The sequence below is a fragment of the Crinia signifera genome, chromosome 4 (assembly GCF_055691185.1).
Source record: "Crinia signifera chromosome 4, ASM5569118v1, whole genome shotgun sequence".
Taxonomy (NCBI): Eukaryota; Metazoa; Chordata; class Amphibia; order Anura; family Myobatrachidae; genus Crinia; species Crinia signifera.
Genome location: NC_139220.1, coordinates 77,774,024 through 77,799,340, shown reverse-complemented (window position 1 = coordinate 77,799,340; position 25,317 = coordinate 77,774,024). Strand labels below are relative to the sequence as shown.

General features: G+C 42.5%; 1 protein-coding gene and 1 long non-coding RNA gene across 11 annotated transcripts in view; one reads left to right on the top strand and one right to left on the bottom strand.

Annotated features, from left to right (window-relative positions):
* The window catches only part of TENM2 (teneurin transmembrane protein 2), a 2,252,147-nt gene that overhangs the window by 2,054,045 nt on the left and 172,785 nt on the right, over positions 1-25,317 (bottom strand). The window lies entirely within an intron of this gene.
* The window catches only part of LOC146072345 (uncharacterized), a 43,749-nt gene continuing 23,724 nt past the window's right edge, over positions 5,293-25,317 (top strand). The window contains exons 1-2 of the long non-coding RNA XR_014473077.1: positions 5,293-5,325; positions 5,396-5,472. This is a non-coding gene — a long non-coding RNA (uncharacterized LOC146072345). The remainder of the gene's footprint in view (positions 5,326-5,395; positions 5,473-25,317) is intronic.

Here is a 25,317-nt window from a genome sequence, read left to right as displayed (position 1 = left end):
CGTACCGCCGCCCCTCGCGGGCTCGCTGCGCTCGCCACGCTTCGGGTTGGCGTGGATCGTGGGGTGGCGTACAAAAATTGGGGGGACATTTAAGGGTTAATGGGCTCTGTAGCCCATTTAACATTGATTCCTATGGCCAAATCGGGTGGATTGAGGCATTTAACACTAAAATCGGGTCCATCGCGGCTTTTAACATTGCTTCCTATGGGAAATCGGGAGCATCGCGTCGCGGGCATCGCGGGTACGTTTATGGCCGGCCGCGACGCGACCGACGCGATTTTTCAGGTTTAACATGGTTTTCAATGGGAAAATCGCGGGCATCGCGTCGGTCGCGTCGCGGGCAGGCATAAATGTACCCGCGATGCCCGCGACGGGCGCCGTTCTAGGTAAAGAGTACCCAAAAATGCAATCCATTGCCTCGGTTGGTGTTAAAAGAAGAGTTTAAGAGATGACAGCCATAGGGCATTTGAATTCTTAATTTGACCCTTGCAGTGTAAGATTATCCAACCAGTATATTGGTTTGCAATAACGAATGATATAGGAATCTAAATCTAATGTCTCTTGTACTTTAAAGGATCTACAAATAAACACAGTAAGTAAAAAAATTAATTAATGCTGATTTTTTTGGAAAGCTTTTTTTTACTGCTTATCCCTTTTTCATTAAACGGTGTGAGTTTAGGTAGAAATACTTTTTATCTATTATACACTTAACATAAATTTAATTAATTATAACCATTTCTTAACATGGATCCCAAATCATAAAATTCAACAGATCACAATAATCAAGTAGATGGACCACAGGTGGACTCCACGACTATGCTTCAATTCTGTAAGTACAATTTACCATTAAAGTTACATTTGTATTTCTGAGAACAAGATACAAATATAAGTTAAGGTGAAATCAGATTATACTTCAGATGGATTACCTGCTTAGATAATAATGGGCCTGATTCAGATCTGGTCGGTGAGTGCACCACTGCTGCTGCTTAACTGGAAGTGGCAGTGATGTATAGATATATAAGTGCAGCAAGAGGTGTCTGGTATAAGAAGATCCCCCATGCATGCATGCATGTGTGATCAATTGGCCAGATGAGTGACTCATGGAATTGTGCTAGCTGGCTGCCACAGATCCTTCAGAAGGCCTGGAAATATGTTGGAAGAAAGAGACCCTGACATAGATTCTTGCACAAATTGGAGGCAACCCACCTGTATTATTTGATATTGATTGTCAGTACCTGGGAATTCTGTGGACCCGGGAGACAACCAGGAACCGGGGTAGCTTGCAGGATAGCGGGACGGATATAAGTCCTTCTCATAAGGGACCGGGGAGGAGCCCGGGACTGGTGGACACTGACGTGTAGAAGTTAGCCACGGGGTAGATGATGAAGGACCAGATGATGAACAGGAATCAGAGCCAGTCGTAGCAAGACCAGGATACACAGGTGACTGCAGTGGGGAGCACCCAGGTAGGGGGTGCACAGGAGACTGTGACAGGCTGCAGCCAGATGGAAGGTACACTGGAGACTGGTGGTGATTTGTATCCAAACAGAAGGTGCACAGGAGGTTGTTTGCAGAATGCACCCGGACTGAAGATACACAGGTGATGGCAGAGGTTGTACCCAAACGGAAGGTGCACAGGAGGTTGCTTGCAGATTGCACCCAGGCAGGAGGTACACAGGTGATAGCAGGGATTGTACCTGAACGGAAGGTGCACAGGAGGTTGCTTGCAGATTGCACCCAGGCAGGAGGTACACAGGTGATAGCAGGGATTGTACCTGAACGGAAGGTGCACAGGAGGTTGCTTGCAGATTGCACACAGACAGGAGGTACACAGGTGATAGCAGGAGTTGTACCTGAACGGAAGGTGCACAGGAGGTTGCTTGCAGATTGCACACAGACAGGAGGTACACAGGTGATAGCAGGGATTGTACCTGAACGGAAGGTGCACAGGAGGTTGCTTGCAGATTGCACCCAGGCAGGAGGTACACAGGTGATAGCAGGAGTTGTACCTGAACGGAAGGTGCACAGGAGGTTGCTTGCAGATTGCACCCAGACAGGAGGTACACAGGTGATAGCAGGAGTTGTACCTGAACGGAAGGTGCACAGGAGGTTGCTTGCAGATTGCACCCAGGCAGGAGGTACACAGGTGATAGCAGGGATTGTACCTGAACGGAAGGTGCACAGGAGGTTGCTTGCAGATTGCACCCAGGCAGGAGGTACACAGGTGATAGCAGGGATTGTACCTGAACGGAAGGTGCACAGGAGGTTGCTTGCAGATTGCACCCAGGCAGGAGGTACACAGGTGATAGCAGGAGTTGTACCTGAATGGAAGGTGCACAGGAGGTTGCTTGCAGATTGCACCCAGACAGGAGGTACACAGGTGATAGCAGGAGTTGTACCTGAACGGAAGGTGCACAGGAGGTTGCTTGCAGATTGCACCCAGGCAGGAGGTACACAGGTGATAGCAGGGATTGTACCTGAACGGAAGGTGCACAGGAGGTTGCTTGCAGATTGCTCCCAGGCAGGAGGTACACAGGTGATAGCAGGGATTGTACCTGAACGGAAGGTGCACAGGAGGTTGCTTGCAGATTGCACCCAGGCAGGAGGTACACAGGTGATAGCAGGGGTTGTACCAAAACGGAAGGTGCACAGGAGGTGGCTTGCAGATTGCACCCAGGCAGAAGGTACACAGGTAAGCAGGCTTGATTGCACCTTGAAGCAGTATGCTGGAAGTGCACAGATGACCCAGACTGATTGCACTTGGAGCAAGATGCTGAAAGTGCACAGGTAATCAGGAGAGCTTAGGACGCTGGTGTTCCCTAAGGATTGACAAGCGAAGAACTGGCGCCAGCTTGGTTTAAAGATGAGTCTTTTATCCTCCTTGGGATTCACTGATAGGCTGCTGACTTTCAGCCTGGATTGTATTGGCTGGCTTCACCAAGATGGCGCCTGCAGTGCAGACACTGCGGCAGAGGTAGTATGCCTTGCGTCAGTGAAGTCCCCACAGGCGGCCGGAAGCACTGCAGCTGCCGCTCCGATAGTGACCGCATCCAGAGTGAGGGGACAACGCCGGGAGCTGGGACAGGGCACTCTGCGCCAGCGCAGGTCAACCAGTCAGAGCAGGCAGTGTCCCCCACGTATAATGGTGACTGCCCGCGTCCTCCTGGCATGCTGCCCAGACTCCCGAGACCACGCACCTGGACCAAATCCCGCCGCACCACCCGGACTGGTAAGCGACACACACGGTCCGTGACATTAATGCCATCACTGTCCTCTCCCCACTGAAGACTGTCAATCTTTTGATATCTCCAGCCATACTGTAGTGTGTCTGATGATGCAGGACACATGCTACACATGTGCAAACTGCCAAACATCGAATATGCTGGATGAGTCAAACCTGAATCAGGCCTCTGTAGGCAGTCAGCCAGTCCTGCTGTGAAATAACGGTCTACAAACACATACATTGTCAGAAGACAGGTGTCATTAGACATGTGTTGCTACACATACTGCAATGCTTCCCTTATTCTGGAATTTGGAAAGTTCCAGACTGTTTAAGCCATGGTCCTGGAGCGCGCAAATTACAACTTTTAGACATAATAAATGTTCTAGCTTCATAAGCTAGTCTATATGTATGTGAAATATATCATATTGTACAATTAAATCTATGAGTTCATTTATAATTGAATGAATTCTGTGTTAATTAATTTGTGTACTAAAGGGGGTATTCAAACCTGATCGCCCAGCTGTCAATTCACAGGCCAGATGATTATCAATAGACTGCGCATGCATATGGATCATAGTACACATGTGCAAGGCCTTCCTGCCATAAAATCCAGCTACTGTTTTAATTGCAGGCAGTACACAATTTGATTGACAGAAAGACAGTGTTTGGGTGGTAATTGTCCATTTTCAAGGAGTGTCAGAAAAAAAATGAAGGCATGCGCAGGCATTTGGAGGGATGGTGGGGCGATTCTCTAACACAGAAATGCGGTAAAAACACAGTTATTGGGGTTTTTACCGCATTTCTGTATGCTCTGTCCCCCCTCCGCAGTGTCACCACTGCGGAGGGAATCGCCAGCAAAAGCGGTTGACTCCCTGCAGAAGCCTATGGGCTTCTTACCACAGCGCTGTGTGAGGAATCCATCATGGATCCCTCCCAGCATGCCCTGCAGCCGTCGCCGTGCTCTGCACATGCGCAGAAGTCCAGCACCGGAGCCGCATCACAAGGGACAGCTCTTATCGCAAGAGCTGTCCCTTGCGTTAATAACCACATATGTTAGAGCATATGTGGTTATTAATAATGCGATGCCGGGCGATGCAGGGCAGTGGATGTTAGAACATCCCACCAAGTGTGTGATATCAGCTCTGTTTCAATAAGCCTGTTTCTATCACAGCAGCTGAGTCCTGGGCTACACACAGACTGCACACACTGGAAAAATCATTGAATCATATGGATTTGCAGTTAATCACCAATAATCCCCTTCTTTAGGATTGGAAATTCTTGGGTTGGTTTGATGCTACACATACAGTATGCATTGCATACATCTTATGTCTATATATATTTTTCTTTCATGAATTTTTAGTTTTTGTGTAAAATATGTACAGGTACTGTAAATATAGGGATGTATTATAGCGGCACTCATTGAGTCCCTATAACACTTCCTGCTATGTCTCATTTCCGCAAAGCAGGAAGGGACCACAACAAGATGTATTAATATATTTTCTGCCAGAGCAATGGAGCGAAACCCTCCTCCGGCAATGCCACTTTGTGCGCACAGCGCATCAACATGCACAGACGTGCTTTATCTACCTGCCCGACCAGCTGTGCTGGGCATGCGTGAGATCTCGCTACTCACGTGAGATCTCCTACAGCTGTCAAAATTAATAGCAACAGGTGTCAGAGCAGTAAGTGCTGCTGACCTTTCATTCATTGTCCTGTATTTTAGCATGCAATCTTTTAAAGATATGGACAGGAGCGCATACATGTGGAGAAGCTGTATCAGCGCACAATCTGTATGCTGATAACCAATTATCCACATTAATGTATATTAATATATTTGCCCAATAGTGTGTTCTCATACACTTAGTGCCCTTGTGCCGTACAGTGCAAGACATCACATGGGACTGAGATTCCTCCAAGATAAGTAGCAGGTGATATTTTACTTCAAATATTGTTACAGATGCAGCAACAAGCCACTAAAAGTGTACCAGAGAGGCTAGACTGTGACAGTAATCAGGAATTGGGACAAAATGTAGAGGTTCACAGACGATGCAAAACAGAACTTGGCTCAAGGAAAAGCGATGGCTGCTTGTACAAAATCCAGGGTATTGATGTACTGAAGTTTGGTGAGATATATAATGGAGAGAACTATTTAATGAATATTGTTTTCTTAAGGTTCTAGACCACGCCCCTCTTCCTGAAGCCACATCCACTCTCCCAGTAGCCCCACACTTTTCCAGACCGGATGCATGGTAGGTCCCAATTAATGGAGTTTCAAATGTTGGGATTTATGGTGCTGTTATTTTTTTGCCACATGTGTCTCAGTCATGCATAAAAGTGTATATTGACCCCAATAGTCCTGTATATTTTCTTGTTTTGTTTTCTCCCAATGTTCAAGCCTTTTAAGGTGGAGCTGTTTAGATAACTTTTATATATTCACAAGAAAAGTTCCCCAAATACATTTTCTTAAGAGTATGCTCTAATGTAACGTCTAGATGCTTTTCGGCATATTGTTAAACATTTGTCACAATGATATTCGTTTGCAAATGGTAAAAGAATTGTTTGCTAGACCACATATCCTGTATTGCTTTACTTGTATCTAGTGATAAGAGAAGGGATTAAATGTTCAGGAACTCTATATAAACAGAGTAAATTGTGATGACAGAATGCCCATTTCAAAGGCATCTAGCAGGTGGTCACTGCAAAGAAGCTGTGATAGGAAGATTATTTCTAATCTCTTTTGAAACCAATGTCAGTACTTTCTGTGATGCAGCGCATAGAAATAATCGTGGAACAGTTGATGAGAAACAAAGGAAAATGCATTTATGTGCAGTCTGGATATTTAAACCTTTTACTGATGGGAGGTTCATTACATTGATGGGTTTAAAAAAAATCTCCAGCTAGTGTTAGAACTATGATGCACTGAAATGAAGAACAACATATAGTATATACAGTATGTGTGCATATATATATATATATATATATATATATATATACCGTATATATATATATACTGTACGTACTGGTTTTACATTGCTTTTTCTAAAATAAAATGGCAAGAGGTTTCCAAAAAGATAAGTGTTTTAATGAGTAAAATATAGGGCAGAATGGATGGTGTAATGGTTAGCATTACTGCCTCACAGCACTGAGGTCATGGGTTCAATACTCACCATGGCCCTAACTGTGCGGAGTTTGTATATTCTCCCCGTACTTGCGTGGGTTTCCTTCGGGTACTCCGGTTTCCTCCCACAATCCAAAAATATACTGGTAGGTTAATTGGCTCCCAAAAATTAACCCTAGAATGTCTGTGTGTGCGTATACATGTGGTAGGGAATATAGATTGTAAGCTCTACTGGGGCAGGGACTGATGTGAATGGTCAAAATATTCTCTGTAAAGCGCTGCGGAATCTGTGTTCACTATATAAGAAACTGCTAATAAATAATAAATAAATAATTAAATAAAACCCCATTATACTGTGCCATAACTTCTATTTAGAAATTGTCTAATTTACAGTAGTGGTTTTATTTATAACCAGCCTAATAGAAAAATTATCACATGACAGGTAATCTGCAAGCATGTTGTAAACACAGAAAATCCAAACCTACAGTAATACAAAATAAATGAATAATAGTTACAGATGGAGCGGGTCTCTTCTTTGCAGGGGATGGCGATGGCGACGCCAGCCGCCATCCCCCGCCACCCGCCATCTGTATCAGCGAAAGGGGATACGCGCGCACAAGATGCGCTCGTGTCCCCTTCCGCCGGCTTCCCCCGGGTACCCGCCGGCTTGTCGGCGGTCACCCGGGGTCCACACCGCCTCCCCGCACCCCCCCCCAACCCTTTCCATCTCCCTGAAGAGGAGACTGACAGGGTTCCCGTCGCCCCACCGCCCGGAAACTGAGTCGCACGCGCGTCTCAGTCAGATGGACGCCGGGCTGCTGGCGGATCACCAGCGGTGACGTTCTGGCGATTCGCCAGCAAGAGGGAGCCCGGCTCCATCTGTAAGATTGATGTTAAGACCCCTGCACACTGGGTGATTTTGAGCTGAAAGTGTGTATGGCCCGGCGATCAGAGGTGAGCACAAATACACACTTCCACAGATGAGCAGTGGGATGGACAGCTTTCCATAGCGTCCTGATATGGAAACCAGACAGTGAGACATAATTGAGTGGCAGCTGCAAATATTTTGCTATATTTAGTATATCAGGCTGTAGGTATATACTCAATACAAAAATATACTGACCTTATGGAACTTTCAGATATTGCCTGTATGAGGGAGACTCAGCTAGATGAAAATGCAGCACCTATCCTGGAAGCTGCAGTGCCAACAAATTGCTCTGTCATTCACAACCCAAATCATAACCGCAGAGGTGCTGGACCGGCCATTAAAACTGCTTAAAAAAGAAATTAAGGGTCCTCACAATCGAAAGAAATCACTAATTTCAGGGTATCACTGCCCAGACTTCTACATAATTAGAGATGGGAAGATATTTCTACTAAAATTTGCAGATATTGATGCTGGACTATTTTTACAGCATTAAAAATGGATCAAAGCCTTGGGCAAAACTTTCTATGGACAAAAAATGCTCTACGCCTTACACAAGTCAGTCCCTCTGCTACACATCAAAGCAGTCACACTCTTGATATTGACTTTGAGATTGTAGTAGAAGCCTTCAACCTAAAAATAAACCCAGTCACATGGTCAGACCACCAATCAATATGGTTCTTAGCTGCAAGCCAACAAAATAGATCCTTATTCAAGGAACTGTCCAGGTATCACCAAGCAGGGATACAGTATGATTTCTCAGGCTCTTGCAGCAATCCTGGACTTCTCTGCAGTAATTGGGACCCATGGCGATCCCTGACCCATAGTCTGTTACTATAACACCTATATGACAGCTGCAATGGATATCACCACACCTGTGCATATATGATCCAGAAAACCACACTGTCAAGTCCCTTGGGTGGACAGCAGATAGTAAATTAGAGAGAATGGGTCATAGAATTGAAAAATGATGGGGGAAGAAAAACTGTGGAGAATAATTAAAAAACGAATCAAACATACTGTATTCGAGAATATCAAAGTGGATTGACACTTAAACATCATGTACTGTACTGTATCAGCAAAAATAAAATACTCATTCTTTCATCTGAGGAACATGGCATGATTCAAACTTTCAAGTGTTCCCTGAAAACTCACCTCTTCAGGCAAGCCTATCATATTTAAATTCTACACGCATAACCCTCTGAGGCACTTATGTATTATTTAGCTTCCCTTCTGGACCTGTAACTTGGTGGGACTGCTATGCTATTACAGGTGCCTGTCCTTGTGTTTCCCTCATATATCCCTATAGATTGTAAGCTTGCAGCAGGGCCCTCTAACCCCCAAGTCTGTCTGTTGTTACCCAGTTTGTTTTATCACTGTCTACTATTGTAAAGTGCAACGGAATCTGCTGCGCTATAGAAGAAACTGTAAATAAATAAATAAATGATTCAAGCACTAAATTTTCTCAGAAGATTCATACATGCATTTTTATAATCATATCTAGATTACTGCAAACCCTCAACCTTGGTTTCCCAGCAAAATAAGGGCTTGTACAAAATGCAGCTGCCAGTCTTAACCAACCAGCCCCGTAACACCCATTCTCTTATCACTTCACTGGTTGCCAGTAAGATGGTTAATATTTTTCAAGATTGGCTTACTAACCTTTAAAGCCATTTATATGACCAGGGCCCAAAGTACCTAAAGCAGTTTCTGACAGTTACTGCGATTTTTAGATTAAGGACTATTAGCAGTACCTAGATTACTATTTCACCAATTCATCTGGGGGTCGAGCTTTCAGCTTTGTGGTTCTGACTTTATGGAACTCTTCCCGCTCAGTTTGAGATCCCTCCACTATAGAATCCATCAATAATAGACTCATGGCTAACCTACTTACTCAAGAATATAACTAATATTCAATGTTATTTGCGTTTTGAACTATAAAGACAAATGTAAAGTAATTTTAGTTCTTTTAGGAGAAAGGTATATATAAATAACAGTATTGTTATAATTATTATTATTATTATAGGTTTACATTATTATATATTTATGATTGTTATTGTTAATAATAATATATATCTACTATATTTGTTTGTGTTTATTAGATTGCTTTTTCACATATTACTGAACCCATAAACATATTTTCCGCAGCGCTTTACAGAGAATATATGAAAATTCACATCAGTCCCTGCCCCAGTGGAGCTTACAATCTATATTTCCTACTACATGTACATGCACACACAGACATTCTAGGGTTAATTTTTTGTTGGAAGCCAATTCGCCTACCAGTATATTTTTGGATTGTGGGAGGAAACCGGAGTACCCAGAGGAAACCCACGCAAGCACGGGGAGAATATACAAACTCTGCAGTTAGTGGGGATCGAACCCATGACCTCAGCGCTGTGAGGCAGTAATGCTAACCATTACACCATCCGTGCTGCCCATTGTCTCTTAGTTACATTAGGTCATTAGTTATGAATAAAAGTTTAATTTTCAATACACTCAGTATACAGTACTGTATGTACCTATAAACTTTTGCATGACATTTTCTATGGGGCATATATTAAACTGAAAAGTACATATTCAGAATGTAAGCTCTCATGAGCTGGGCCCTCTTCCTTCATGTGCCTTTCCTTCTCTTACTTAAATCATCTTCGATGGCACCAAATCCTGCGGTTTTCTGCCACTGATACGTATATAGTTGGGGTGCTATATAAATAAAGGATACTAATAATAATAATAATAATAATAATTATGATAACATAGATGACACCATCAGTTGTTTGTAGATATACAAACCGGAGTGACCAGAATTTTAATATGTGTTAATTAATGACACTGACAAGTGTATTTGTCTTCATGTTAATATTTGACTAAGAAAAAGGTTGTGTATTTTAGTGGTATTATTTTTCATACCTTATGGGCCTTAACTAGGGGTGCGCAATCAGTGCTTTTTTTCAAATGACAAAACACCTAAGGGACGGTCCTGATTCTGAGATGCGTAATCGCCTAGGAAACATGCAAAGGGATGTGTACGAGAACATATCCCCTTGCATGAGCCACTAGCAGGACAAATCATTCAATGGACCATCGAATGATTTGTCCTGTCTTCACAAAAAAAAAGTCAGTCTTAACTGATTTTATTTTCGAGCAAGTTGACGAAGTCATGCAACATCAGCTTCTGGCCCCCGGCTGACATCGACCCACATGTGTACCCATGGGAACACCCTGTGTTTTTATGGGGACACACAAAAAAATGTAGGATATTCTGGCCACTGCGGGGGTACCACTACCTGCGGTGCTGTGTCCGTGCCGCCATCTGGCAGGAGCGGGCAGGGGTGTCCGTGCCGCGGGGTTACCTGCGGCACTGTGTATTAAGCTGGCGGCGGCGGGGTCCCTGCAGTGATTAGTGGCACGGGACGCACTGCTGAGTTTGAAAACACTTGCCGCACGCTGATTGGCTGAGATTCAGCCAATCAGCGTGCGGCAAGTGTTTTCAAAATCAGTGCAGGGACCCCGCCGCCGACAGCTTAATACCCAGCACTGCAGGTACCCCTGCAGCACAGACACCCCTGCCTGCTCCTGCCAGACGGTGCAGCAGGTACCCCTCAGCCCACCCACCCCCGAGGTGGCACCGGGGCGCCCCCCTCACCTGGGGCACTCGGGTGCCTTGCACCGGCCCTGAACACAATATGTCTCTCTCCTGTGATATCATCACTAAGCTTGAAAGAGACTGGGGAGATTATTCATACCACTCAGAGAGCAAACAGCCCAAGTTATCTGCCCATATACAGTAGGTCTAACTAACTATATATAACTATAGAACTAATGACATACGGTACATTTTTTACAGTGGAGTTTAATAGTAATAAAAAAAGATGCACTGCTTAGAGAATATGACAATATTATAAATCAAAATAATCTCCAGCTTTCTACTCTCTTTTTGGACATTTTTTTGAGAAACGCAAAACTATACCATGTGCTCGACTGAATCAAAGGCCTTTGTTTGAAGTGTAGAATATTTGCATATCTCTAATCATTACAAATCAGGCAAATAGGTAGAAGTTCAGTTAGTGCCAAGAATAATAAGTAAAAGTCACAGCATGACTTTTAGATAGAAAAAAATTCCAAAATGCAAGTTAATGTTAAAATATGAAGAACTACGTGCACTTTTCCAGAGACATGAATTATACAACTATTTTTGTTAATGTGTTTATAGCTCTAATGATAAAGATAGTGCTTTTGCTCATACTTACAGTATATTATTACTTATACTGATGTTAAGTTAATCAACTGAGCCCTTGGTCTATTAATTAAAAAAAAAAAACAATAAAGGGGGTATTCAATCTTGGCCCCTATTTCCGCCGGGCGAAATAGCGGCCGCCATCTGTTCAATGCTGCCTTTTCTAACAATTTTGAAGGCAGATTCTGACAAAAACAGATCTGAGTTTAAAACAAGTTGAATCTGTTTTGTCGGAAACGGCCACGGATTGTCGAATTCATGTCCATGTTTTGTCAATCCGCGATCGCTTTTGCCAACGCTCTAACTTTTTAACACTCAACAGGCGGAACATTGAATTCCGACTGTCAAGTATCTGTTGAGCAGAGTGAAAACGTTCGGAATTCCAACTGTGGGGACTTTCCGACAGTCGGAATACCTGATTGAATAACACCCTAAATCTGGTGTGCTACAATGGGTTTGTCCAACAAAGGTTTGCTACATGGGTTTGTCATCTCCTACAGTTTAATTTACCTGTGCAGCCAATAATTAAATGAATGTTTTTAAATGCTAGCTTTTATCAGTTGTAATCCTAGTTAGACATACTACCCAATGCTCTGCATAGGGAAGCGTTTGTGGAAAAACCCATGATACACACCAGAGATTGAGCTTTCTATTATATTAAGTTACATTGAATGGGCTGCTGCTGCTGCTGATGATGATGAAGTAATTAATAGTTTTTTGAGAAAGGTGTAATTATCCATGAGGGAATACTATTGTGTGGTGATCAATTGGTGATCAATTGGTGGTCACTGATAATCTCTGTTATATTGTGGCTGCTGATGCTCTCTGTATTATATGAATGGCACTGATGCTCTTTATATCACACTGAATTACTGAATCTCTCATTATTATTTGGTGGTCACTGATGATTTATGCATTATATGAAGAACACTGATACTCTCTTTATTATATGGTGGTTATTGATGCTCTTTGCATCATATGGAAAACACTGTTCCTCTTTATGTTTTCTATAGTTACCACTGTGATAGTCCATGTATAATATGTTAGTCACCTTTATCTGCATTTATGAAGGTCAGTGTGATGTTCTCTGCCTAATATTGCAGTAAATGTGATGTTTTCTGTATTATATTGTGGCCACTTATGGTTTCTGTATTATATGGCAGTCACTGATGCTCTCTGTATTCAATGGCAGTCAGTGTTACTAGTTGTATTACAGATATGCCCTCATATACTGTTACTGCAGTCAGGGCTGGTGTACGGCTTCTCGACACCCTAGGCAAAACTTCAACCTACTGTCCCCCCCCCCCATAATGTCACCAATACCCACTTTCCAACCCCTTAAGGCATAGGTCTTCAACCTATGGCTCTCCAGATGTTGTGGAACTACATGTCCCAACATGCCTTGACGGTTTTGGCATGCTCTTATAGGAAAAAATGTGGCAATGCATGTTGGAACATGTAGTTTCACAACATCTGGAGGGCCACAGGTGCCTTAAGGCATACTTGCCTAACATTCCAGAATGGCAGGGAGGCTCCCTAAAATCGTGTGGGCCCCCTGGGAAGGTGGGAAAGTCCCCTGCTTTCCCTGGAGCCTCCCTTTGCCACTCACAACAGAATACAAGCAGAGTACAAGGACTAGGGGCAGAAAAGTAGGGAATTATGCCTCAAAGGAAAGTGTGGAGGTGAGGTCTTTGAAGTTCCACAGCAGCCACCTGCATTGTTAAACAAGGATCTTCATTGAAATCCTTGATTTTTTGATAGGCAGATAAAGCTGCCTAATAGTAGAGCCACCACTGAATGCAGTACCACCAAACCACCTATCCTTAGAATATTTCTTGCTCAAAATGTGCATCTTATTTACATAAATAAAACAACTGGGAAAAACACTGCTAGATTATGCTGATCATTTCGATGTGTGAAATTTGTACATCTCTGTGGAAAGGAATCTAAATATACAAAGTTCTAAATGCATGGACAAGTTCAGCTGTTTAAATCTCATTTCTATGTGGTTACATTTTCAACTCAGTTTCTCTCTTGTACTGTAAGTTGTGGTTTTCTGTGTCCTTGATTTGAAAAAAAATCATTTAAAAAAATAAAATCTAAATTTAAAGGCAAAAACAGAAATCTACACTTCTAAGATCAGTTGCACTGGGCATCTAACACTGTAGTATGATGTGTAGATGTGATAGATGTATGAGGTCCCAACTTTGATTTTTTTTTCTCTTTTATGTGGTGGTTATTCATGCTCCCTGCATTTTATGGTGATCACTATGTATTGCATGGCAGCCACTATGATGTTATCTGCATTATATGGTAGTCATATTGATGTTATATGCATTAAATTGCAGTCTCTTCGATTCTCTAAGATTTGTATGGTGGTCAGTGTGATGCTTTCTGCTTTATATGGTGGTAATATACTAGGGCATATATGGGGAACATTTGGCCCTCCAGCTGTTCTTGAACTACACATCCCATATTGCCCTGCTACAGTTTTGCGATTTGGCCATGTTAAAACTGTTGCAAGGCATGTTGGTATGCGTAATTCAACAACAGCAGGGAGGGCCAAAGGCTCCCCATCCCTGGTTTAGGGAGAGGTTGACAACTTACTACTATGAGGGAGAGGCAGGGCACTCAGCTAAGTCTTTGTTATGGTGATAGAAAGCCTAGCTTCATCACTAATTTATGACCTGCTAGTGTATTTGAAGTTAAGGATACTTTATCTGAGCAATTAAATGTGCATTTCATTCTCTTATGTCCAATATTACTAGTTTTGGTAAAATACAGGTTGTCATTAAAGATTATTAAGAAGCATCATAGTCATTGGTTATCATTTTCTTTTATGCAAAGAAAAATAAACAAATGCCACATACAGTATGTTGCATTAGTGCAGATATTTACATACAATAGATACAAATGATATAATTATTTAGGAACATAATGAAGTCATATCGTACAAGTACCCCTTTTACAAAATATGTAGCTATTTTTACAAAACGGTTTTCTTTTGCAAGAACACCTACTGTATGTTCATGTTATTTGTTCACAGATGGTTTATTATTATATATTAAATAGGCTTCATTCAAATATCTTACCATGTACCAATTGGTTTCTAATGTCCGATTTGGCACAACATCTATTTTAGCATACAGTATGAACCAAAGTTTTAAATTATGACACATGTACTTTGTCAAAACTTAATTATACTTAATATAATTCATGACATTAATTATATTAAATCTAAAAGAAAAAAAATATATTTTATGTCTGTTTCGAATTACATAAAAAGTGTTGCATTTCAGACACATTTTGTGCATAGTGTAGGAGATAGACTAAATGTTTGACCAGGAAAAAGTACCATTAATAACATTTTACAAAGGAAATATAAATAAAAAAATATAAAATTTTTATTCTACAAAATAATTTTTGTTCTTTTCTGTTGCTTACTTGGGAGACTTATAGACATATGGAGTACAGATGAATGGTGCAGTATATAGGGCAAACTGATAAATAAATTAAGTGATAGTGAACAACAACATAGGGATAAGCAATTGGACTTACAATTGATTGACTATACTAAAGAAGTGGGTAAATAATCAAAATACTATTATTGAATATATTATGATGTAATGAAAAATAGAAACGCAATCACATGTGTAGAGCTAGTGCCAATAAATATACAGTAGACTAAATCAGTGCTTGAAATGTGGTGGTATATGGCTGTGAGACAAAAGGACATCTTTCCATGACCCTTCACAGTGCAGAAGAAATGGTGCGGAAGAGATGCAGGGGGTCAACACTTGAGAGAATTAGGAAGATTGGTATTATTTTTAATTCAGGGGGAAAGCTGGAAAAGACACAACTAACCAACTCAAAATCATCAATAATACGACACATCAACTTAATAAGGAACAAATCTCAGTCCTAGAAAAAGGACTATCCTTTTCCCCCATGGAACACTTCTCTCGCTTCAAATGGGAATGTGATCTCAAACTATTCTGCAGGAAACTCCTATTAACCAAAATGTATGAGGGAAACACAGCGAACCCACCAATACCTACTAGTCCAATCAGCATAACAGTAACACCTGTCATGGAAGGACCAGCAAACCAAGAACAGGAGGCACTCCAGGCATTGGAGGACCTACTATTGGAATCCAACCCCTCAGAAAAACAACAATGGGAAGTATCCAAATGCCCACAAGCAAAAAAGAAATCTACATTCTTCCCCAACGAACAACTTAGCTCAGAAATACAGGTATTCATGAGAGCAGTCTCAAAAGAATTAGACAACATCCACTTGGCAAAGACATCACCAAGAACTGGCAAAGATAACCTGAACAGGAGAGAAAGGTCAGCCCTAAAAGAAATGAAAAACTGGACAGACGTTATAATTAAACCCTCGGACAAAGGGGGCAACGTGGTCCTATGGGCACAGGTAGACTATGTAAAGGAGGCCCTTCGCCAACTACATGACACCCACTGCTATAAAAAACTCATCTTTTTTTTTTTTGAATAAATTTTTATTTCCGGATAAATAAAAAGGAAAACATGAAATATAAGCATTACACTATTATACAATGATATAATAAAGAGACAAAGATACAAGTCAGAAGTGCATAGCAGCGTACATTAGTGTAAACTCAATTGGTAAAAATATTGATAGTCATTTACAAGAGGAGCTGTGTGATAAACGTATCCAAATCTCTAGGTTATAAATTTTTCACAATACTCTCATTAACCCGGGATTTTTTAAAGTACTAATCTAATAGGCATGGACAAAGAGACATGACAGGGCAGGACAAGACAAAAGACGGATTGGGTAAGGAGAAGAAGTACAAACAAAGGACAAAGAAAATACGAAGTCAAATATAAAATGCTAAACGGTACATAGAAGATGGAAGGGAACAGTAATATTAATGTTAGGGATCGATCATATACATTAGGGAGTCGAGGTATATAAGATTTCGCAGCATTCGAGCCGGGAGCCAGATATTGGCCATATTAGATCCTATCACAGAAAAAGTGAGTTTTGGGTATCATCCAAGGTCACAATAAAAGGGGTCCATTTTTGGTGAAATTTTTTTGGGCCTCTTAGCGGGTCTACACAGAAAAGTTTCCATTCAAAAAGAGCTATCTGCAGTAGCATATGTTTGACCATTTCAAGTCGAGGAGCATTGGGTGTGGTCCAGTATTTTAAAATAGATTTCCTGGCCACTGTAACTATGATCACAATAAGTGGAAGGAAGTTAGGGTACTCTTTACTTAGAAGGGCGCCCATCTCGGCCATCTCGGGCATTGAATGCACTAAAAAATCAGGTGCGATGCGACAGACGAGATGCCCGAGATTTCCCATAGGGAACAATGTTAAATGTCTCAATTGACCCGATTTTCCTGTTCAATGCCTCAATTGACCCAATTTTTCCATAGGAAACAATGTTAAATGGGCCACAGAGGCCAAATAGGCACCCTGAAGTGAATAATAGCCACCCGAATTGTTAACGCCACCCCACGATCAACGTCAACCCGATGCGTGGTGAGCGCAGCGAGCCCACGAGGGGCGGCGGTACGCGTCCTGCGACCTTTTCATACCCCCACTGTCCACGTCGGCGTGGAGTTGAGAATAGAAAGTGTGGCGAGCGCAGCGAGCCACCGAGCCCGAAGCGTGGCGAGCGGACGCGGATACCTTCACAGGTATCCGCGTCCCCTCGCGGGCTTCACAGCTGTCCGCGTGCGCTCGCCACGCTTCGGGCTCGGTGGCTCGCTGCGCTCGCCACACTTTCTATTCTCAACTCCACGCCGACGTGGATAGTGGGGGTATGAAAAGGTCTTAGGACGCGTACCGCCGCCCCTCGCGGGCTCGCTGCGCTCGCCACGCATCGGTTGACGTTGATCGTGGGGTGGCGTTAACAATTCGGGTGGCCATTATACACTTCAGGGTGCCTATTTGGCCTCTGTGGCCCATTTAACATTGTTTCCTATGGAAAAATCGGGTCAATTGAGGCATTGAACAGGAAAATTGGGTCAATTGAGACATTTAACATTGTTCCCTATGGGAAATCTCGGGCATCTCGTCGGTTGATCGCACCCGATTTTTTAGTGCATTCAATCCCCGAGATGCCCGAGATTTTTTACTAACGATGCCCACGATCAAAATCGTGGGCGCCCTTCTAAGTAAAGAGTACCGAAGTTAGTGTCTATTTTATTAGTGGGCCATTTTGAAAAATTAAGGCCCATCAAGGCTGCCGGCTCGAACCCAAAAGGAGTATGAAAAATATCTTTAAGATAGGTCAATATTTTGTACCAAAATTTTCTTACTCTATAACATCCCCACATACAGTGTTGAAAGTCTGCCTTTGTCATCGAGCATTTGGGACATATACCCGATTCAGAGGAAACCATATGACGTCTTCTATAGGGAGATATATAAGCTCTATGGAGCGTAAAAAAGTGAACTTCTTGGTAGTAAGACGACATCAGGGCTTTTTGTGTGAGAGGAAGAAGAGCGGTAATGTCCTCCGTCGATGTCAGCGAAGGAATGTCTTGTTGCCATTTGACTAGGAGGTTATTAAACTGAGTATTATTTAAGAGACCAGGGTCAGCAATAAGCTTGTATAGAAATTTCAGCTTATAATTTCTAAATTGCAGGTAGTCAAGTAGAGAGTCAATATCCGTGACTTGTGAGATAAATTTAGTTTTTCCGAAGGGTTTATTAGTGATCTGAAGAGGCTTGAGGAAGTGGCATGTTTGTAGATACATATATCTGTGTTTCTGCGGTAGCTTGAATTTAGTAGAAAGAGCTTCAAATGAAAGTAGGCTGCCTCCTGGGTCGAAGATTTTCGATGAAATGTCAAGGCCCTTGGCTTTCCACCGATAAAACCATGAATTTTCCAGGGATGGAGCAAAGTTAGGGTTACCCCACAATGGAATAAATTGTGAGCTAAGAGGATTTCTGGACATTTTTTTATTCAACAGCCACCATGACTTGTAGGTATCAGTAAATAAAATATGCGAGTAAATTTCCACGGGGATTTTAGATCGTGGGGATTGCAGGAGAGCTGCCGGGGCATATGGGGAGAACAAAGCACATTCAATTTTTAAATCTGTATACACTGCCTTATTGAGTAACCAATCACTAGTATACCTAAAAAATATGGCAAGTGAATAAGATAAAAGGTCAGGGATCCCCAGACCACCGTTCGCTCTGGAAGACCTCAACCTCGTTTTTGCAATCCTAGAGCGTTTCCCTCTCCAAATAAAGCTGGAAAAGATCTGTTCCAAATTTTTAATGTCTAATCTTTTCAGGGCCAGGGGTAACATTTGCATAAAGTATAAAATCTTGGGAAAAGCAATTGATTTGATAATGGCTGCTCTACCAAGTAGCGACAGGGGGAGAGAAGACCATGATTGAAGTTTAAGTTTAATTTCAGAAATCACTGGGGGAAAATTAAGAGAGTACATCTGCTCTAAATGAACCGGGATTTTAATACCTAAGTATTTAAAGTGCGTTTTGTTAATCAAAAAGGGAATTTGAATAGCTTCAAGAGCTTTTGGGTCATAGGCGCCAAGTGGGACTAATTCAGATTTTGTCCAATTGACCTGGAAGCCCGATCTTAATCCGAAGGATTTTATTAAATTTAGAATGGCCGGGATAGTCTGGGTGGGCTTAGAAATAAAAATAAGAGCGTCATCCGCAAAAAGGGCTATTTTAAGTTCTTGTTGTTTGATAGTTATTCCTTGTACTAAAGGGGAAGATCGGATTGCTGCCGCCAAAGGTTCAATGGCCAGGTCAAAAAGGATGGGGAAAAGGGGGCTGCCCTGCCTGGTACCTCTTTGTAGGGTAAAATATGTAGAACATAGGCCATTACAGTTAACCGAAGATCTAGGGGTATTATATAGGATTTGGATTATTTCAACAAATTGGTCCGGGAAACCGAAATTTTTCAGGGTTCTGTAAAGGTGAGGCCAAAGGACCATATCGAATGCCTTCTCTGCGTCCAGAGCCAAAACCATATTAGGTAGGCCATCTGACGCAGAGAAGGCAGTCGAGTTCTTAATAGCGGCCACCACCCTTCTGACATTGGTCACGGCATGTCTGCCCGTTACAAAGCCCGACTGGTCTTTGTGTATTAAAAATGGGAGGATGGGTTTCATTCTTTCCGACAGAATCTTTGTGAAAATTTTAAAATTAATATTAAGGAGAGAGATCGGTCTATATGAGCCTGGGAGGCTAAGATCTCTCCCCTGTTTAGGGATGACCTTAATGGTCGCATCAGAAAAATATAATGGGAGGGAGCCAGAAGTTATAATGAAATTAAAAAGTTGGGTTAAGGGGCGGGATATATAATCTGACAGGATTTTAAAAAATTCTGTTGAGTAGCCGTCCGGGCCCGGGGCCTTGGCTGGTTTTAGTTGACCTATCGCCCATTTCACCTCCTCAGCAGTAATTTTAGATATCAAGTTCTCCGAAAATTTAACAGGTAATTGAGGTAAAGGTAGCAAATCCCAATAAGTTTGTTCAGGTAGGAGGGCGTCTATATTGTCATGGACTTGTGGGGTGGAATAAAGCTTTTCATAATAGGCTTTCATAGTCTCAGCAATCTGCTCCTCGTCCTCAGTCATATCACCATTTTCTAAGCGAAGCGGGTGAATTGTATTGATTTGCCTAGGTCCTCTTAAAAGATTAGTCATCATCTTTCCTATCTTGTTCCCGTGGGCATAGAACTTGGCATCTACGTTAAATTGGTATTTATCCCCGTGTAATTTCAGATATTCTTTAAGGGTTAATTGCGCATTTTGCATATTTTTCCTATTTAAAAGTGAGGGATCAAGTTTAAAGTTTTGGTAGGCAACAGTAAGACTATTTTGTAAGGAGATATAGTCCTCTTTATATTTCTTCTTTAATTTACTTGAGTAAGCTATCAAGTCTCCCCTTATTACAGACTTGGCAGTCATCCAATAAATGTCAGGTTTGGAAGTTTCATATTCTTCATTGGCCTTAGCATATCTTTCCCAAAAAGATATCAATTTATCTTTAAAAGAATGGGATTTAATTAAATGGGATGGGAATTTCCATGAGGGGGGTTCTTTAGACGTGAGTCAAGAGACAAGGTTATCGAAATTAACCCATGATCTGATAACAATGGAGGGAAGATTTTCGGATTTTTAATTTTCGTGATTAAATTTTCCGCAATAAGAATATAGTCCAATCTAGACCAAGTTTGATGAGTGAGAGATTGACAGGTGAACTCAGAACCTGTGGGGTTCAAAGTTCTCCAGGAATCAAGAAGGTGTAGGAATTTCAAAATGAATGGTATTCCAACTCTGGGCGAGGAAGGGGGACGTTTCGGTGTGGGGTATCTATCTAACACATAGGATGCAACGAGGTTGAGGTCTCCACATACTACTAGGCTCTCTTGATCATAACCAAGCAGTATCGAAATCAAATTAGTAAAAAACAATCTGTCATATTTAGTAGGGGCATAAATATTAGCCACTGTTAAAGTTACATTGCCCAGCGAAAGCCGGGAAATGACAAACCTGCCTCCAGAGTCGGCTTGAAGTGTGTCAATTGTCAGTTGTAGGTTTTTGCGTGCCAGGGTGATCACACCACAAGATTTTGACGTGTGAGAGGCCGATCCTACAACTTTCCAATTGAGCATATTCAATTTTTTTACCTCGTCAGGGAGCAGGTGTGTCTCCTGTAAACAGGCGATATCCACATTTTGTTTAGTTAAATAGGTCAGGAGTTTACGGCGTTTGGCCGGTGTGTGTATACCACGAATATTTAATGATGCAATATTTATAGCCATTTTATCCTGAGTATATCAATATCATTACCTTCCATTTCTTTGCATAGATAACATATAAGGGAAGCACATTAGGAAAGGGGAAGACAGGGACAAAGACAAACACAAGAACAACATAAAGGCAGCTATAACCAAGAACAATAACTTTAGGACTTCCTATGTCAATACCATCACAGTAATACCATGACATTATAACAGTGATTATGTCATAGAATGACAAGTAAGAGAACACCTCTCTGAAAACATGAGGTGCTCCCATATCAAGGGCAGCAAAGCTCCATCTCCAGAGGGAGTTTGTAGGTTTAACCAAGCATATCATAAACTTTACTTAACGCATCAAACCTGGGTATCAATCCTTCCAAGACAGTTAGAAGGAAAGGGGGCATGGGTCCAAATAGAACCGTTAGAGGCAAAGAAGCAAAAATATTTTCCTTCAGGTGGAAGGCTTGTCAGAGATATCTTCCTGTGAATCCCGAGAGGGACCCGATGAGAGAAAACTATCAGCTTGTTTAGGATCTTTAAAATCTTTAAATCCCGTAGGTGTCACGATCCTGAGGGTAGCAGGGTACATAACGTAAAATTTTCTTTTGTCGTTCACCAGTTTGGTGCACACAGGGGCGAAAGCTCGGCGAGCCTTAGATATATCACTCGAAAAGTCCTGAAAGACTCTTAAAGGGTATTGTTCCCACATGATGGGTTGAATTTTGCGGGAGGCAGACCAAATAGCTTGTCTGTGCAGGAAATTTAGCACTTTGAAAATGACCACTCTGGGTTTTGAAGGGGTATTTTCCTGGGGAGTAAAGGAACCCAGTCTGTGGATTCTTTCAATAACAAGGTCGGCACAGGTTTGCTCAATGTGTAAGATCTTAGGTAAAGTATGTCTAACCAGGCGTTCCAATGCAGGGCCCTTTACCGACTCAGGGATCCCTGCTATGCGCAGGTTGTTACGTCGCAGCCTGTTTTCAATGTTTTGAAGTGAATCAGTAAGCCTTATATTTTCCTTGGAGTTAATAGCGACTGTGCGCTTCAAATCATGAATATCATCAGTATTATTACTGATGCGGGATTCCGCTTCAGATACTCTGGTTGTTAACCCAGAGATTTGCGCGGCGATGTCATGTACTGCCTGGTTTAACAGTGGGGAAACAGTAGACTGTATAGCGGCAATAAGGTCCCTGTAATGTAGCGCAGCAAGGCTAGCGCTATCTGAAATACCTGTGCCCTTCGCTCTATCTTCAGGTATCGGCTTCTTGGACGCTGGATGGGACACCTCGTCTTTCTCCTCCGCCGCCATGTTGTCTCCGCGACGTTTGTCCTGTCGCTGCTGTAACGGAGCTGACGGCTGTTGTTTGCTCGCCGAGGCTGGACCCAGGAATTTGTCTGCGGGGGGATCGGGACCGGGTTCTGGTAGGTTTCGGCAGTTTGATGCTGTATTTACTCGCCTCTGTGAACGGAGCTGCGTGGATGTGCTGCTTATCCACTCATGCCGGAAGCGGAAGTCATAAAAAACTCATCTTTAACCCCATGGATAATTATAAACAGCAATATCATGGCATCATCGACACAGCATTTCAAGAAGGCACTATCACCAAACAAGAACAACAATACTTACGAGCAGACAATCAAAGTATTCCAACTTTTTACTTATTGCCTAAGGTCCATAAAAACATGCAGAATCCCCCCGGATGCCCAATCGTGTCCGGTATTGGTGGCCTAACAGAGAGCAAGCACATTCCTGGACTTACATCTAAGACACCATGCCATACAACTCCCATCATTCATACAGGACACAGCAGACATCCTCCGCCGCCTACATGACATCAAATTGGAACCCAACCAATACATGGTAACGTTAGATGTCGAATCACTTTACACGTCCATAAATCATGACCAAGGCGTAGAAGCAGTGGAATATTTCATGCGAACAGAAGGAATGGAGGACTTCCACAAACTCCTCAGCAGACTTCTCAAATTCGTGCTTCAACATAACTTTTTCACATTCAACGACCAGTTTTTCCTACAAGTACGCGGAACTGCGATGGGGGCAGCTTGTGCCCCCACATACGCAAACATCTTCTTGGGCTGGTGGGAGGAAGTCCATGTCTTCAATGACCAAAATGATAACCTTACCTCACATGTGATAATGTGGGTAAGGTATATCGATGACATTTTCTTGATATGGGAAGGTGAGAGGGACCTCCTTATGGAATTCATCAATCACATCAATCAAAACAACTTAAACATACGCCTGACTCATACGATCAGTCAGGAACAATTGCCCTTCCTTGACTTAATGATCTACAAGAATAATGAAAATCTGATCTCCACCAAACTGTACAGAAAAGAAACTGCAACAAACACACTGTTACACCAGACCAGCGCACATTTCCTGCCAACCATTGAGAACATACCTAAAGGTGAATTTCTCAGACTTAAGAGAAATTGTTGAGGAATTCAAGACCATGAGAAAGGACTTGTCCAGCAGGCTACAGGACCAGGGGTACAGCAAAACTTCTATCAAGAAGGCAATAAAGAATACAACAACCAAGAAAAGAGAATACCTAATCTTCAAAACGACAGCCAGACCTAAAGATGACACAATCAGATTCGTGGGCAACTATTGTAAAGAATGGAGACTGATCAAAAATGCCATCCAAAAACAATGGCCAATATTACATCTTGATGCCAGACTAACCAAGAAATTGGAAACATCGGTGAAAATGAGCTGGAGAAGATCCCAAAATCTCCGCGACCAACTTGTCTCAAGCCACTTTGAACGACGTAAAAAAACAAAAAGCACTGTTGTAGGCACATATGCATTTGGAGGTTGTAAAGTATGCCCACACATACAGAACACCAAAGAAATCCAAGACAGATTTGGTTAAAATGTGAAACTGTCCCATTTCATCAATTGCAACATGAAAGGGGTCATCTACTGCATATCTTGTCCATGTAAGCAAAGGTATGTAGGGATGACAACGAGACCTCTGAAGCAGCGCATTTTGGAACACATTGGAACAATAAAGGAATGCCAATTCTGACTTGGCCAAAATGAAAAAACTCACTACAGTGGCCCGCCATTTCCACATGAAACATCAAGATAACCACAAAGGACTAAAAGTATTTGGCCTGGACAAAGTCAACCTAGGCATCAGAGGTGGAGACCTAACTAATACTCTGGCCAGGAGAGAAAGCGAATGGATTTTTAAACTGAATACAATCAGCCCAACTTGAATGAATAAAAACATAAACTTTGGTGTGTTCCTATAAAACAACTCCTGGAGTCTCAACAAGTACGCAATCTCTCCCCCTCTTAAGTCTCCATTAAAACACCATCTTATCCTAAGTTTCACCATCACCCAAAATCTACTAAGTCACAATTTTTGCATTTATCACTGGGATTTTCATATATATTTTTTCACTATTAGCACGTTGCCTAACACAGTAGAATCGTCCTGTCACACGTAGCCGCGACGGAGCGCGGCGGGTACAGTACTCACCCGTCCACGCCCGCCGCCGGCTAGCGTGTGCAGGTCTCGGTCTGCGGTGTGCGGGTAGCAGCAGCTCCAGGTGGGGATGGCAGCAGGGGAGCGTCGGGTAGCGGCGTCCTTGCAGATAGCGGCGCCGGGAGGCCGGCGTCGCCATCTTGGTTAAGGGCAGGAGACAGATTGGCCCAGAGTGGAGGTTCCCTCCTCTTCCTGCGCTGACAGCCAATGGCAGCCACCCCCTGGGGATATAGGGGATCTGCCTAGGCTGATCAGTGTCAGTGAAATGAGTCTTTGGAGTCATTCACAACTCCTAGCTGATTTCCGGATCCTGGCTCTTTCTCTCCTGACTCTGGTGCCTTGCTCCCTGCACCTTTCTACAAGGAAGTTTTCTCCTGACACCAATGCTGCAAGTCCTACCTAGTGCTTGTTCCTGCTTGTGTCCCAGAATTACCCTGCTCAGGTTTCCGCTGTCCTCCTTCATTCAACTCAGTCATTCCATCATCTTTCAGTCATCCGGA